Source organism: Myotis yumanensis, unplaced genomic scaffold (assembly GCF_028538775.1).
Source record: "Myotis yumanensis isolate MYYU_CA2020_CCGP unplaced genomic scaffold, mMyoYum1.0.hap1 SCAF_15, whole genome shotgun sequence".
Taxonomy (NCBI): Eukaryota; Metazoa; Chordata; class Mammalia; order Chiroptera; family Vespertilionidae; genus Myotis; species Myotis yumanensis.
This window is the reverse complement of record NW_027223766.1, coordinates 32,018,254-32,034,039: the sequence shown is the minus strand read 5'-3', so window position 1 is coordinate 32,034,039 and position 15,786 is coordinate 32,018,254. Positions and strand designations below refer to the sequence as shown.

Here is a 15,786-nt window from a genome sequence, read left to right as displayed (position 1 = left end):
CTTAAAAATAGGGATCATTGTGAATGAAAGTAGAGTAGGAGGGGGGCAGAGAGGAAACCAATAACTCAGGACAAAAGAAAAACCACTTCAAATGGGCTTTAATTCATATTATCAGAGAGATGTGAAAAAGATTTTTCCTTTCTAGCACAAGAAAAAAATAATATGTGAAAGATACAATTAGAAAGAAACAACTCTTGAAATTAAAAATACCACTTAAAAAAACTGAAGGTAAGAAGTCAGATAAAGTGAAAGAAATTTCCAAGAAATAAAAATACATAAAAATCTAGGAAGGGTGTTGGCTTCAGCAGCACATATACTAAATTGGAATGATACAGAGAAGAGAGATTTGCATGGCCCCTGCGTAAGGGTGTCCAGCAAATCCTGTGACACGTTCCACATTTTTAAAAAAAGAGAGAGAGGAAAAAAAATCTAGGGAGGAAATGAGATGTAAAAGATTAATTAAAGAGGTCTATTATCCAACTAATATGAATTCCAAGAGGAGAAGATGGAAAAAAACAAAGAGAAGAAAAGTATCCCAGGAATATTACAAAAAATATTAGGGACACAAATGTCTACATTGAAAAAGACCCATTTGAAGGCCCACCACAATGAATCAAAACCACCTACACTAGTGATTTTCAACAGGGGTGCCACAAGAATTTTTAAAACATGCAATATCTGACTATTTAGTCAGGGGCACTGACCTATTTTCCCTTAGATCATCTAAAAAAATGAAAATGGCAAACACAACAATAGCAATTTGGTGTGAATGCCTGGTTTTGAATCATAAATATATAGGTCATCTAATAGAGTTGTATGTTATTGGTCATGTCGCATAAGGTTGCATCTGACTGGTTAATTCTTGGTACCAGAAATCCTTATGTACAAGTATAAGGCACCTGATTTTTTTTTAAAGGATTGGTAATTACTATTATCAATTTCGTTGGTAAATCAATAAAAAAATTATGCCTATTTTTTGTCAGATCAGCAAAAATAAATTTTTTGGTGTGCTGCAGAATTTTAGTAGTTAGTTTATGTGTGCCATGAGCTGAAAAGGGTTAAAAATCACGAACCTACACCATTGCACAGCACTGTGAAATTTCAGGAAACGGGCTAAAAGAGAATGCCTGAGAAGCTTCCAGAGGAAAAAGAATCAGATTTGATACAAAGTGTCAAGAACATAAGGGACATCAGCAAAGCTCTCTTCACAATTCAAAGGGATTCTGAGCAAATCAAGCTATCAGCCAAATGTAGGTGAGAAAGAATAGATGCAAATAAGCAGAAAATTAACCTAGCACGTTCTCTTTTTTGTTAGGCTTATTAAGGAATGAACTCTAGCAATGAAATAAAGGGAAAGGGGGAAAGGATAAATCCAAGAAACAGAAAGCAAAAATCCATTGCAGAAGATTCAAGATTAAATTCTCAGGAAGCAGCCATACAATACAAGTAGTTCAGATTGCAGAATGGGGATCGAGGACTCTGAAAGGAAGACACTAGGAAAGGAGGAAATTTGACAGAACAATTGATATGATGAACATTTGAAAGTACTTAAAATTTGTGGCTAGCAAATTATGCAAGCAAAAAATTGACCTAATTAGAAACCCCAAGAAAAACAAAAATCTCTTATAATGAAAAGATGAAATTCTGATACATTATTTGGCTCAATAATAAACAATAGTTACAAATTGTGATGATACATTCGCCGATTGTGTTTCAACTAAAAACAGAGTCTTAACTTCATTGGGGCCACATAACTAAAATGTCATCTATCATTAGGAAATCAATAAATATTGTGCAAAACAGATAATTCAGAACATGAAGCCACATAAATCAAGCCTTCCAAGGCCTTCTAGTTACCTGATCCTTGAAATCTCCCTTTTCTGATCCATTTCCAACAAACTGGGCTAAATTCCCTAAAACACTATTTTGATTTTACTATACCCCTGGCTCAAGAATCTTGGGTGGCTCCACTTTGTCTTGTGAATGAAGCTCAATCTCTGTGATAGTTAATTTTATGTGTCAATTAGACTGGGTCACACAGTGCCCAGATATCTGGCTAAAGATTATTTCTAGGTGGGTGGTCAGGGTGTTAACAGAAGAGATTAGAACTGGGATCTAGAGACTGAGTAAAGCAGATGGCCCTCCCCGTATGGTTTGGCCTCATTCAAACCAGTGAGGGCCTGAACAGAACAAAAAGGCAGAGCAAGAGAGAATTCTCTCCCGGTGAAGTGTCTGATTGTTGAGCTGGGACGTCAGCCTTCGTCTGCCCTTGGACTGTAACTTACACCATCGGCCCTTGGTTTTTAGGCCTTCAGACTCAAGACTGGAACCACACCACCAGCTTTCCTGGAGCTCCAGCATGCAGACAACAGATCACAGGGCTTCTCAACCCCCAGAATGCCGTGAGCCAATTCCTTATCATAAATCTAGAGAACTCAGACTAATACAACTTCCTTCCTTAGCATATTATTCAAATTTCCTCTATAAACCAGCTCTTTTAAACAGGGTGGGGTAAAAGTAGGTTTACAGTTGTGAGTGGGCAAAAGAGCTTATTCTTGTATTATTTATTAATGATTGTATTATTTTTCCATATGAACAACTGTAAACCTATTTTTGCCACCCCTTATAAATACAGATCAGTTAACTTTCCTACCATGCTTTGTGATTTATGCTCTTTATGTCATGCCTCACACCTAAAAATGCTTTTATCCCCACCATTCCAAATTCACCTATCAAAATCCTACCCCAGTGTAGTTAAGTTGCTTCAAGCTCTATCTACACTGTCACCTTCAGTCATAGAGGCAGAAATTATTTCTTCTTCAGCTGCTCAATGGCTTAGAATTTTACCTCACTGACCCTCTAGCTAATTCTCTGCCATTCTCTGTCCTATTGAGACCACTGACTGCATTTCAAGTCCCCTTATAGTTATTTCCTGCCCCTTCCTTTTCTAATACTCTGTCTCTCACAGTAGGCACACCCTGCCATGGCCACAGATCCCATATGCTGGTCTCTCTTCATGGTTCCAACTGTCCTTGGGTTCTGTTAACTTCATTTCCCCTTTGTCCTTTCAGCCCTGGGGGGGGGGGGGGCACTGTTTCTATAGCCTTTTCCTTTTATTCATCCTTAACCCTATCTGCATCTCTATAAATAGACTCATCATTAAATTCAGGAGCATGTGAAGGAAGGCAACATAGATGAACCATGTGGAGTGAATTCTGTGGCCCATCAGGACTTCAGCTCATATGGCATTCATGGATTATGAATGGGAGACTAGGGAAACCATACTTGATTCTTTGTTGTTTTCTAGGTGCCTCATAGCTAATAGATATTCAATAGGTAGTTGGAATCATAATATGCCTACTCCGTACTCTGCAAAAATCTTGTCATGAGCAGTTCCTGCATGGGAAATTTTCACATGAACTTTCTGTTCTTGGATATCATTCTGATTGGAATTACTGAGGGGACACAGTCCTGACATCAGTGAACAAAGGGGAAAATAGAGGATTCTGAGGAAGAGAGCACTTTGGACCAGAGATGTGTGAACCCAGAAGCATTTTGAGATTGGCATCATGTCCTGAACTCGTTTTCAAAGGAATCAGACTTGGCCAAACCCAAAAAGAATTTTGCCAAGCACTTTTCCCCTTAATTTTTAAACCCATGTGTATTTTAAGGGAAATTCAATCCTTATGTTTCTGATTCATTTACACTTAACTCATCAAAATGTTGTTTGGTAAGAGTTATTTGATGTCCTATTCTTTTGAGCTTTGAAAAAAAAATGCTTTCTCCCCTTAGAAATACAAACCCCTTTTTGGTGCATCAAAAAAAAAAAAAATTTGATCACTGAAAGGTTCGAAGCCACTTCAAACCTTGTGGCGCACAGCATCCCAGTGTTCTTTCCTGAACCTGATGTGACTTCCATCTGAGGGCTTTTGTTGAAGAGACAAAATTGTACAAGGATGGCAAAAACGGCAAGACATAGATAATTAAAATCTTCAAAATGAGAAAGGAGACATGTCAAGGTTAGTGAAGAGATGAGAGGAAGCTACAAATCAAACACCAAAAACAGGGAAACAAAGAGAGTAAATGGATCAATTTTCTGTGCACAGAAGTTCAACAACGAGGCAGGAAGAGAAGAAAATGTATGCAAATATATGTCACAGAGCACATATATCAGAGCTTTCAGAATCCTGTTTTAGAAAACCAAATGCCTCGGCCATTTGGGAAGCAATTACAAGAATGTGTTACTAATTACTTAGATGTGCTTGAGCAACAATAGTTCTTGCTATGAACCCCGCCAGTTTGCCTGTCTTACTTCTTTGGCCAAAGTTGGTGCTACTAAGGCTTATTGCAATAGGCCCTTCATTTTTCTTTTCTCATATCCACTGCTGAACTCCTTCCTATGTATGCATTCTCAAAAACACTAGGCTCCCTGGTGTCAAACTGAAGTGGCTATTTATAAACACAGATGACTAGAAATGGGGCAGATCACTGGGGCTGTATACTGCTTGTCTCTTAGCAATCCACGACAGTGTTGCCAGTGAAATAAAGCGAAGAGATCATAGGTCTCAGGTTCTTCCTTTGTAGAATGGCCTACCTAAGATATCATAGAAATGATAAAACCAGGAAAACAAGAAAGCCCCCTGCAAGGACAAGGAGGAATAAGAGTACTCGGACTGAGTGTTTAAATGTGAATGACAATCAGCTTTAAGAAGATATGATTTCAAATTGCCTGGAAAAAAAACTTCAGTTTAATTTTCTAGGTTCACACTTCAAAGGAAAGAAGGCCCAAAGGGGATAAATGAGAGACCCTTAAAAGAGAGAAAATTCTAGCGACACAATCACTTATGTTTTCAAGTGGAAGTCGAGATGGAAATGTCTAAAGAAAACAATGATTTTTCTAGTTTTCTTTAGTGAGCTTAGGAACTATTTTTTAAAAAGGATGGGAGCTATGGGAGCAGGAGCCCATAAACAAACACAGGCTCAAAAGGGTGGCTTAGACTTGGAAAGATAAAGGAAGTCCCACGTTTGCAAAAACATGCTTATAAAATTATAATAGGATCCTGGGAGACAGGAACAAGGGAAGAGAGAACACTCCTGTCTGGAAGCAAGTCAGGTAATATTATCTAATGCCAGTCAGAACACACAATCATTCAGTCCCATTATCTGCCCTATGAGTTTGTTGTTCTTGTTGTTGTTGTTTATTCCCCAACTACAATATGAGTTCCTTGAGGACAGGGGTAATCTTTATTCACGCCTTTGGATCCAGAGCAACTAGCACAGTGCTTGGCATCTAATTCATGTTTAGTAAATATTTTTGGACTAAAAAGGTGATAAGACTAATTAAGAGAACATTGGCATGTGATGGACTCCATCTCTGCTCCAGCCCTAGCTCTCTCTTAAGTATAGGTCATCTTCACCTAGCAAGTTAAAGTTCATTCCACCTGCCTTCAAAACCAACAGGGATAAGTCTTTATGTCTATTTGCCTATTGTCATCCTGGGGAATATCTGTCACAAACCTTTTCACTGAAGTGGGTAGACCATCTAGACTTGCCTGCGTGTGCTCCTACATGCCTGCTCAGCATACCTCTCCAGAATCATTTCCTCCTTCCCACCTTGGATTGGACACCAGTCGAGAACTAAACTACAGCTATCCAGCCCCCACTGGGAAGCCTCTCCTAACTGTCTACCCCTCCCTAATGTCACCTCTTCTAAGAGTGTCTCCATTTCTGCTTCCTGTTTATTACCAGATACTGTTGCCCCAGTTTTCCTCGCATGCTGTAACCCTGTCTGCCTCATGAGAGCCTGTGCTGGAAAATGCCCATGAGGCAATGCCAGCAGCAGCAGCAGCCATACAGCTGCTCCCCAAAGGACAGATGCCTCCTGACCCAGAAAAATCACACCCAGGCCCATGAGGAAATGGAATGGTCAATGTGCAAGAGGTCAGGCCAATTAACTTGTTTTTTCTTTTGTAATTAGGGATACCAGAGGACCACATGGACATATCTTGACTTAAGCAAGGCATATAAAATGATAAAATTTTAGATACAGTAGAGACCTTATAGAAGCAATGATCAACATTTGGTTGGTGATGGACTCCAATGAGGATCTGATGGAAGACAGGAACTCTATTTGCACAAATTTATCATGCAGTTTCAGAGGGAGTCATGTACTACATATTAAGAACCTTGTTTTAGTAGTCAAGGAACCTCTGTCTGTGACAAAAAGCAAAACAAAAGATTGCATTCAAATACTAAGATCCTATAATTTTAATAAAATAGTAATAATAATAATAAATTCATTTTTAATGCCTGTCATATGCCAGGTTCTATCCTAAGTACTTTATCTACGTTGTTTTATTTCATTCTGACAACAACCCTATGGATTTAGCATGAGTATAATCTCCCAATGAAAAAATACAGATGAGGAATCTAAGGCTTAGAAAGATTAAGTAACATGTCCAGGGACACACAGTAAGTGACAGAGATAAGATCTGTATTGGGATAGGCAAGGTTGTGACTTCCCAAACCCCAGTGTTTATAATTACAGAGATGTACTCTGGTATCTCCCCCTTACACTGGCAGTGCATCACACATCAGCAAGGCCTCTGCTCTCTCTTGGTCACTCAAGGTTGCAGCTAAAAAGCAAACACCATTTCCAACACTGCCAGTCACTTTACATGATGAAATGGATCCCTGGGTGTCTCACAGCATCAATTCAAATGCTGTAGCCCGAGGTTAACAGATGTCTCTCCCACTCATATCTCCTTGCCCGGAAGGAATCACCTGGGCAAACACAGGGGAACAGGAATTGCAAACTGACCATGTATCCAGGAAATGAAATTCTGAAGATATTTGCCAAGTATTAAAATGTCTACTGCATGGCCAAAGCACATGCATTAACAACAAATTCTATATACCTTCAACCTAAGAAATAAAATGGTAAGCAGGGAGGTGTATCTGGTTATGTTTTTCCATAATCATGATACAGTCATAGAACAGGGAATAATCCATGCCAAATGTTATTCCTCACCGTCTGGCTGTGTGTACCTCAAGTTTTATGTTATGATTTAACTGGAATGTTGGAATTACACTAAATTCCAGACACCTGCCCATGATCTGTCTTTAAAATGTTATATATTATAACATTTAAATATGGAAGCAGCTTTAGAGGTAACCATATTTGGATCCAAATTCCTCGCCTTTATTTTCTGGAGAAAACCTTTGAACCAGCAAATCATTTGCTTTGCTATGAAAGTCATTAAAGCAAGGCTGTTGCTTTCCCCTGGATGCAACAGCCTTGGTATTTCTAATACCATCCTATTCTGAAAACTTAATTAATAGAGGTAACTTCCTTGTTTTTTCACTTCTTCAAATGTCTGTATAGTGCTTTCTAGTTTGCAAAACACAGGCACTGTTTATGTCAGTGATCTGGTTGGATCAGCCTTTCATACAGGCATTATTTGCATTATAATTCTCCAGCTGAAAAGATGGAAGTCCAGGATGGTTTAAAAAGAAAATAAATAAAAAAAACTAGCCTAAGGCCACACAGCTGAAAAGGAGTTTGGTTGGTGGGCTAGGATTCAACCCCTCTCATCTGATCCTATAGTCTGTGCTCCTTCCTGCCATACCTCCCAAATCTGTGTGACAATTATCTTTAACTGCCGGTAGAATCAGTCATGGCCCATCCTCTCTTTTGTGCAAGAATATCTGAGACAAAGAGCCCTTGTCCCAAAATTACTCTGGCCTATGGGGCTCCCACAGAAGATGGTTCACAAAGTTTCGAGGGCAAAATTGCAAAATTAACATCCATAAAAACTTCCCTAGTCAGAAAAGTTTGTGTTAGCAGGCAATAACTCAATAAATCCCTGACTAGAGAGTATTTTAGAGATGGGAGAACTAACATTTATTAAGCACCTACTATGAACCTAGCCCTTAATACTGTTTGTGTTAACAATGGCTGATGTTTCTTGAGGGCTTACTCTAAAGAAGTTACAGGGCTACGAATTTTTCATGCCTGATTACATTTTATCCTTGCAATAACCACATAACCTAGATATGGTTATTATTCCTTCTGCACACTGAGCGTTGGAGATGGACTGCCAACATCACACACAGTTGACAAGTGGCTGAACTGGAATTTGAACACAGAATGGCAAGCTTAAGTGCTTGCCTGCTTGTGATTTAATGACCACAGTAAGCCTGGTACATAGGAATAATTATTCTCACTTCGTGGATGTAGTAAAAATAGCACAGAGTGTCTAAGGAACTCTTTCAAAGCTATATGGCCAACAAATGGCAAAATGAAAGTGAACTTAAATGTGTCCCATATCAAAGGCCGGTTACACTGAGTGCTGGAGAAGCAAGAGTCTTTGTCTGAAGAACTCTGTCCCTTTTAACTTATGGGCCACCTCAGCAAAGAAAAAAACACAGAGCTAATCACTAGAGGAGTCAGGGCAGAGCCAGAACTGCGTTTTTACTCAGGCTCTCAGTCTTATGGATGCTGTGCATGCTGGTAATCTTTGGAGCCAGAAGAAATTCCTGGTGGCTCCCTGATACCTTTCCGACACTTTCCATTAGAGATTCACACAACGCCGTTCCACTGAGAAAGGCTCCACATGTTTGCAACTATCCTGAAGCATCAGGTTTGTTTGAAGCATTGATCTTGCAGCACCTCTTAGACCTCCTCAGATACCGCCCTTCCACTCATCAAGACAATTCGCTCCCCACGTTTTTAGGATTAAGTGTGCCACCTTGGAAGAGATGTTCTGCCTACAGCTGTCACTCTATTGCCTTTTATTTGACATCAGATGACATGAATAAAGATCTTAAGTCATTGCTTTGGAATACCTGCCATAATCACCTTGCTTAACAACTGATGAAGTGTTGAACAGGAGCACTGAAAGATTTTTCGGATTTAAAAATAATATCACCATGTTATAGTGCTGCCCAAATCTCCCTCCTAGAAATGAGCGCAACCTGGGAGATCATGCTTTTATCATAACATGCAACTGCAGAGACCCAGCAAATAAAATAAATGTCCCGACAGGTGGAAGTGACAGAAAGAAGTACAGTACCACCTCATGACCCACAGAATTGGGCAAAGAGTAACTGTGGACAAACAACTCTGCTGCTTAATTTACATCTTTGAGGAGGGAAAGGAAAGAAGAAAATAGGATCAAGGATTGATTAGGAAAGAAAAGAAAGAATAAAAATTCACAGTCATAAAAGCTGAGGTGCTACTTCCAGAATGAAAGCACTAAATGTAGGTGCCTCCAACATAAGTCATATAGTCTCCCAGGCTGTGGTTAAAATGATTTTTAAAAAAAAATAATAATAATAATAGCCCTGGCGGTTTTGGCTCACTGGATAGAGCATCAGCCTGCAGACTGAGAGTCCCAGGTTCGATTCCAGTCAAGGGCATGTACCTTGGTTGCGGGAACATCCCCCAGTAGGGGGTGTAAAGGAGGCAGCTGATCGATGCTTCTCTCTCGTCGATGTTTCTAACTCTCTATCCCTCTCCCTTCATCTCTGTAAAAAAATCAATAAAATATTTTTAAAAACTAATAATGATAATTATGGCAGCTAACATTGATTTATGGCCTAATTTCTCATCACTCAAAGATTTGGCCTTCTAAATATCTCCCTTTAAGAAACAATTTTATGAACATCAGCAGCCGAGCATCACCTACTGACCCCCTGCCTGTTCCTCCTGCTTCTTAGGGAGGTTCTTGCTGTTGACCTCCTCTAGACTCAGAGAATGAAGAAGTGATGCTGGTCTCCTGCTCCCTCTCCTGATCCCTTGGCCACCTCATTAGGGGTCATTACACCCAACTATGGATCTGGACATAATGATTAGAGAAATAAAGCAAAGTAAGTTTTACTAAGGCTACGCATTCAAGAGTATTGACAAGAACGACTACCCTAGTTGTAAAAGTACTTCAATATCTCCTTTAGACTGAAATATGGCCACCGCTGTTCCAATTTATCCACGTGTCCCTATTCCTGCTGCTCAAACCACTGAGCTCCTCCCTCAGGATCTGTGGACCTTCCCACCATACAGTAACTGAATGGCCAATGCCTCCATTAGGGTGAGAAAGCAATGGCTCCTGGACCCCACGATGATAGCCTGTGCTCAGCATCCAGTGCTGGTTTATGTGGCTAGATTTTTTTGTTGTTTTTCTGAACCATGATCTGAATATCTCCGATGTCCCATGATGCACTAACAAATGTGCTCTAAAAAAGGGTTAAGTTTCTGAATCCTGGGGTTAACAAAACCAAACTGGCTCCTTCACTAGAGAACATCTTGGACTTTTGAATATCCTAATGGGTAGTATGAATTTTCAGTAGAGATACAACATACACACATTATTTGAAACTGAAATCTTTGTTCATCAACACATTCACTCTGTCAATCATTCAACAAGTACTTATTGAGTACTTTTTATATGTGGATACAACAGTTATAAAACCTGTTAAGTTATGCATTCTCATGTCCTTCATGGAGCTTACACTTTAGCAGACAAACAAACAGTATACAGAATATATCTGCTATGAAAAAACTAAACTGGGTAAGAGAGTATTTATAACACAATAGGTTGTAATCATTCAGTTGGCGGTGAAATAATTAAAAATCATGAATTTTTAGTGAAATGATTAGAATGCATGAGATGAAATGCAGTAGAATGCATTAGAGTCCATCCCCCATAGTAGACATATATATATTGTTTTATGAAATATTTTTATGATATGAGGTCATTGAAAGAGCGAGGGCTATGCCCTCCATCTTGCCTGTATCCTCCATGTTGGGGCCACGTGCAGCCTTCTTCCCGGAAGCCCAGGCCTCTGCTGGCCACGCCCGGGATTTTAAACTAACCAATGACAATCAAGGGAAGTGCGCGCCATAGATATGACCACATCCTGTGTAACAAGACCCGGCTTACGCCTGGCCAATCGGCAGGGCCCACAATCCCCTCGCTCCACCCCCCTATTAAAACCCGGTTTTTCCCACGTCGGGGCACTCTGCTCCTGGTCGCTGGGCTGGCCTGAAGCAGAGTCGGGTTGGCTAGCCCCCAATAAAAGGACCTTCTGCTTTTGCATCGAACTGGCTGGCTCCTAGTCTGGTCTTTGGGGATCTTGGAATCTGGGCATAACAGTCACGATACAAAATGTATTTTATACTGTGGTAATAGGTAAATGAGTTTGAAAGCCAGTGGGGTGAGTGGACAAAGGGCAACAAGTGGGTCTTATTTTAAACACGGTGGCCAGGGAAAGCCTTTCTGAGGAGATGCCAGTTGAACAGACACTTGAGTGAAAAGAGAGAGCAGAATGTTTCCGACTGAGCTAACGGCACATGCAAAGGCCTGTAGAAGCACGCTTGCAGGTGTGGGAGTCAGCAGCCCAAGAGGCTGATCTTGAGTGAACACACAGAAGAGTAGAGGGAAATGGGTCACAGAGGAAGCCAGGACCCAGAGCGTGAAAGTCTCTGAGGATATGGGAAAAGCTTTAGATTCAAATCTGGCCAGTGACATGATCTGATTGAAGCAATAAATGAAATCACCCAGGCCCATTGGAGGACTGATCAAAGATGGACAAGAGTAAAAGCTATAAGACCAAAGTGTCAGAGATGTTGGTGGCCACGTATCATACACCAGGATTTGGAAATCTGCCCAGAGCAAATCCCTTAGCACTTGGATATCTGCCACAGGGGTGATGAGTGGCAAGCGTGTTGTAGGACCAGGTGAGGAACACAGAGTGGTCACACTGCAGTGAACAGAAGCATTGCTATCAGGTAGTAACTGAGGGGACCCTGTGCTAGAATGATCCTGATGCTTTCAACCATACAGTGAACTCATAAATACCCCACCTTGCCCTCCCACCATCAACATGAAGGGAGAATTTCCCATGTTCCCATCTTTCACACATCTCTTGATTCCCCTGAACCTTTTTTTTTTTGGTATTTTTTTTAAAAAAAAATATGTTTCTATTGATTCCAGAGAGAGGAAGAGAGGGAGAGATAGAAACATCAATGATGAGAGGGGATCATTGATTGGCTGCCTCCTGCATGCCCCCCTACTGGGGATCAAGATCACAACCTGGCCATATGCCCCAACTGGGAATCAAACCATGACCTCCTGGTGCATAGGTCCCCGCTCAACCACTGGGCCACACTGGCTAGGCTTTTTGTGGTATTCTTTACAATCTTATTCTTTCCAGGTAAAAATGCCAAAGTGGGAGCATGAGGAATTAACTAAGTGATGGAAAGGAGGAAGGATAACCTGAGACTACCAAGTGCCTCACCTCTGTCCCAGGCAGGAATTGCCCCACCCAGAGCTGGGCTGGGAAGCATTCAGAAAACCCATCAGAACCTCTATGGGCAATGTGACAACCACAGACATTATTGATATGCACCTGATGCTCAGGTTTTCAATGGGATAGGCTCACTCCACATGTGACTTTTAGAGCCTTTTGTTCTATCTCATATAGAGGGCAAAAATACGATATCTGGTGTTGCTTAGCATGGAAACCTGGATTTAGAATAATTCAAAACTGCTTCTGATATCAGGAAAAATGCCAGGGACAATAAGAAATAAAACAAGCTAAGACACTGGAGAACAAGAAGTTAAACAGAAAGAGAGAGGAGGGGGGAAGGGAAGGGAAGGGAAGGGAAGGGAAGGGAAGGGAAGGGAAGGGAAGGGAAAGGAAGGGAAGGGAAGGGAAAGGAAGGGAAAGGGAAGAGAGAATCACAGAAGAGAGGGGAGCAAGTGCAGAGTCCACTTCTAGACCTGCACAGAGATCAAAGTCTCCCCAGTCTGGTATACACAAGCCTTCCCAAGTTCTGTAAACAACACCAAGGAGTGTTAAATGCAGGAGTCTCAGCATCACTGCTGAGTGGAGCTGCCTTCGGGAAGCCAGCTGAGCAAAGATCCAGCAGCAGAAGCCCAGAGCAGAGCATGAAAGGATAGAAGCTGGGCGGGGCGGGGGGGGGGGGGGGGGGGGGAGGGGGGGGGAGCGGGCACTGTCCAAAGATAGGACAGGAAAAATCAGGAAAATGCCAGGCATGGAGGAGTCTTTATTTCCACCAAGAGGATGGGGTGGGGGAAGGTTTGATAATGACTTAAACAAACTGTGAAGATTAGCATCTGTGGAACTTGTTTATCTCCTTATCAGCATCCTAGGCTCTCACTTACTGGTATATCCTGTACCTGCCAGTGCTTAGATGGAAGGAAATTTGGAGACTGACAACCCTGGGCTCTGCAACTGCCTAGCTGAGTAACCTTGACCATGACATTCCAATCTTCACTTTCTCTTCTGAATAATGGGGGTAATAAGTGTGCTTTATATTTAAGAGTCCATTAGGATTAGTAAAATATTATTCCTGAGGAACTTAGCACAGCAGGGGCACACACTAAGTACTCAATGAATATTCATTTGCTGCTATCAAGACAATTCTTAACTGATAGCAAAAAATGTAGACTGACAAAGACCTGAGGAATTATCTCTATTAGAAAATACTGCTTGAGAAGGTGTTTAGATAAATTCTAGAGGCAGGATATGTCCTCGTACCCTCTCAAAGATTAACAAATAGGTGTGTTAAAATGAATAAGCATTTATGGTGTGTCTGTTTGGAGTTAAGCACTGTGCTGGGCATCAGGGAAAATAATAAAATATTATCCCTTCTCTTTAAAAAATCTTTAAAGGAAAACACAAAAGTAATGGGAGTATAAACTATGTAGCAAATTTCTATCTGGAGAAGAACTAAAAATGTACTTTGGAATCAAAGCCTTAAAGTTTAATATAGCAGACCATTTTGGCCCATTTTCTTATTTTTGAAGTAATCTTTAAAACAAGAATATTCCATTTTCTCATTCCCGGCTTTAGATTATATAGAAAAAAATATTATGTCTCTTTAAGTGTCTGGTACAAAATGATAATTTCCTTCCTTTGAAGATAAGTAATAACATTTTGGATACATGCGGCGTTGACTTGGAATACATGCGTGGATTCCACACAGAGTCTCTACTTTGGCTCTTGTGAAATAAGTACAAGAGATGGGAAGGCTGGGAAAATAAATGCTGGAAAACCAGACCCTCTATAGCCAAGACTGAAAAACTGATTTAATAAAGAATTAATCTTCAGAAGGTGAGTAGTCGTGAGCATTTGAAATGTGTCATTATCTGTATATTACCCTCACCCATGGTCTGATTCTCTTTCCCCCCTCCATCTCTGCTTTCTGTCATTACCTTAATCAAGTGCATAGGGCCTGTTGCCTTAGTACCGAAGGATCTTTCTTAAAAAGCCCTTATTGAATTTGACCCTGTGATCCCACTTCTAGGAATATATCCCAAGAAACCAGAAACACCAATCAGAAAGGATATATGTACCCAGATGTTCATAGCAGCACAATTCACCATAGCTAAGATCTGGAAACAGCCTAAGTGCCCATCAGTAGATGAATGGATTAGAAAACTGTGGTACATCAACACGATGGAATACTATGCTGCTATTAAAAAGAAGGAACTCCTACCATTTGCAACAACATGGATGGAACTGGAGAGCATTATGCTAAGTGAAACAAGCCAGTCAATGAAGGAAAAATACCACATGATCTCACTCTTTCATGGATAATTAAGACCATTACAAACTTTTGAACAATAATAGATACAGTGGCAGAGCTGCCTCAAACTGATTGTCGGACTGCAGTGGGAAGGCCAGGGAGGGTTGGGGGGCAGGAGGGAGGGGAGTAAGAGATCAACCGAAGGACTTGTATGCATCCATATAACCATAACTAATGGACATAAGACACTGGGGGGTAAGGGAGGGCAGGGGCTTGTCAAGGGCGGGGGGGGGGGGGGGGAAGGACACTTATGTAATATCCTTTGTAATACTTTAAGCGAAAAATAAAAATAAAAAAAAGCCCTTCTTGATGGGGGTTAAGAGATTAACCATGTCACGTGACCTTTCACCCAAAGTTTGGACCTAACCTGACATTTAATGTCAAAATGAAAAAGTGAAGAATTAAGAGAATGCACTAAGGCTTTTAGAATTATATTTAACACTGTCATTTGAATATCATGAAGAGGCTGCCGAAATTATTCAGGGCTAAGCCTTTTACTTGGGGAAGAAACAAACCTCTATTTTGGCCTGTTTCTTCCTATTCACTGGATTTGAAAACTTCAATGTGATGAAGAAACCGGAAGCAACGATCCATATTAAATCAATCCATTCTGCTTTATCCCATTTATTTTAAAAAGTGCATTGGGGAGAAAATAACTTAAAATGTTTTAAAGACTTTCCTGTGGTTTATGATAACTAAATGTCACTTTTCCATTATCATAGATGGAAGACATTTTTTCAAAAACAAGTGATCATAAAAGTTAAGGTCATTAAAATCTGTCTTCTTATTTTTGAAATTTAGAATTAAAATATAAATATGCCCAGTATTTTCATAAAAAATACTCATTTTTCTCCTTTTAAAAACTTACCAGTTCTTATAAACATCAGGTCCTCAAAGTCTTGAGTAGGAAAATATAAATGATTCCAATTTACTTGCATTAAAAAATGTGGAGGAGTAAGGATTCTGTATTTCAAAATATAGTTTCATTATATTTCAGTGTCTTCTAGGAGAGACCAATGTCCAGAAAAATGAAAATTTTTGGAAATCTGCTCCAAATAATATTTGTTTAAATAACATAATTACTAATAAGTAACTGAATAGTATCCACTAAAATATGAACTCCTTAAAAAAATTGAGCTTGTTCATCCATATGGAATTGCTCTATAAAACAG

General features: G+C 40.2%; 1 non-coding gene across 1 annotated transcript; it reads left to right on the top strand.

The window, feature by feature from the left end:
* Positions 1-292: 292 nt before the first annotated feature.
* LOC138993605 (U6 spliceosomal RNA) lies at positions 293-403 on the top strand. The gene has a single exon (XR_011468320.1). It is a non-coding gene; the product is annotated as a U6 spliceosomal RNA (small nuclear RNA).
* Positions 404-15,786: the final 15,383 nt, after the last annotated feature.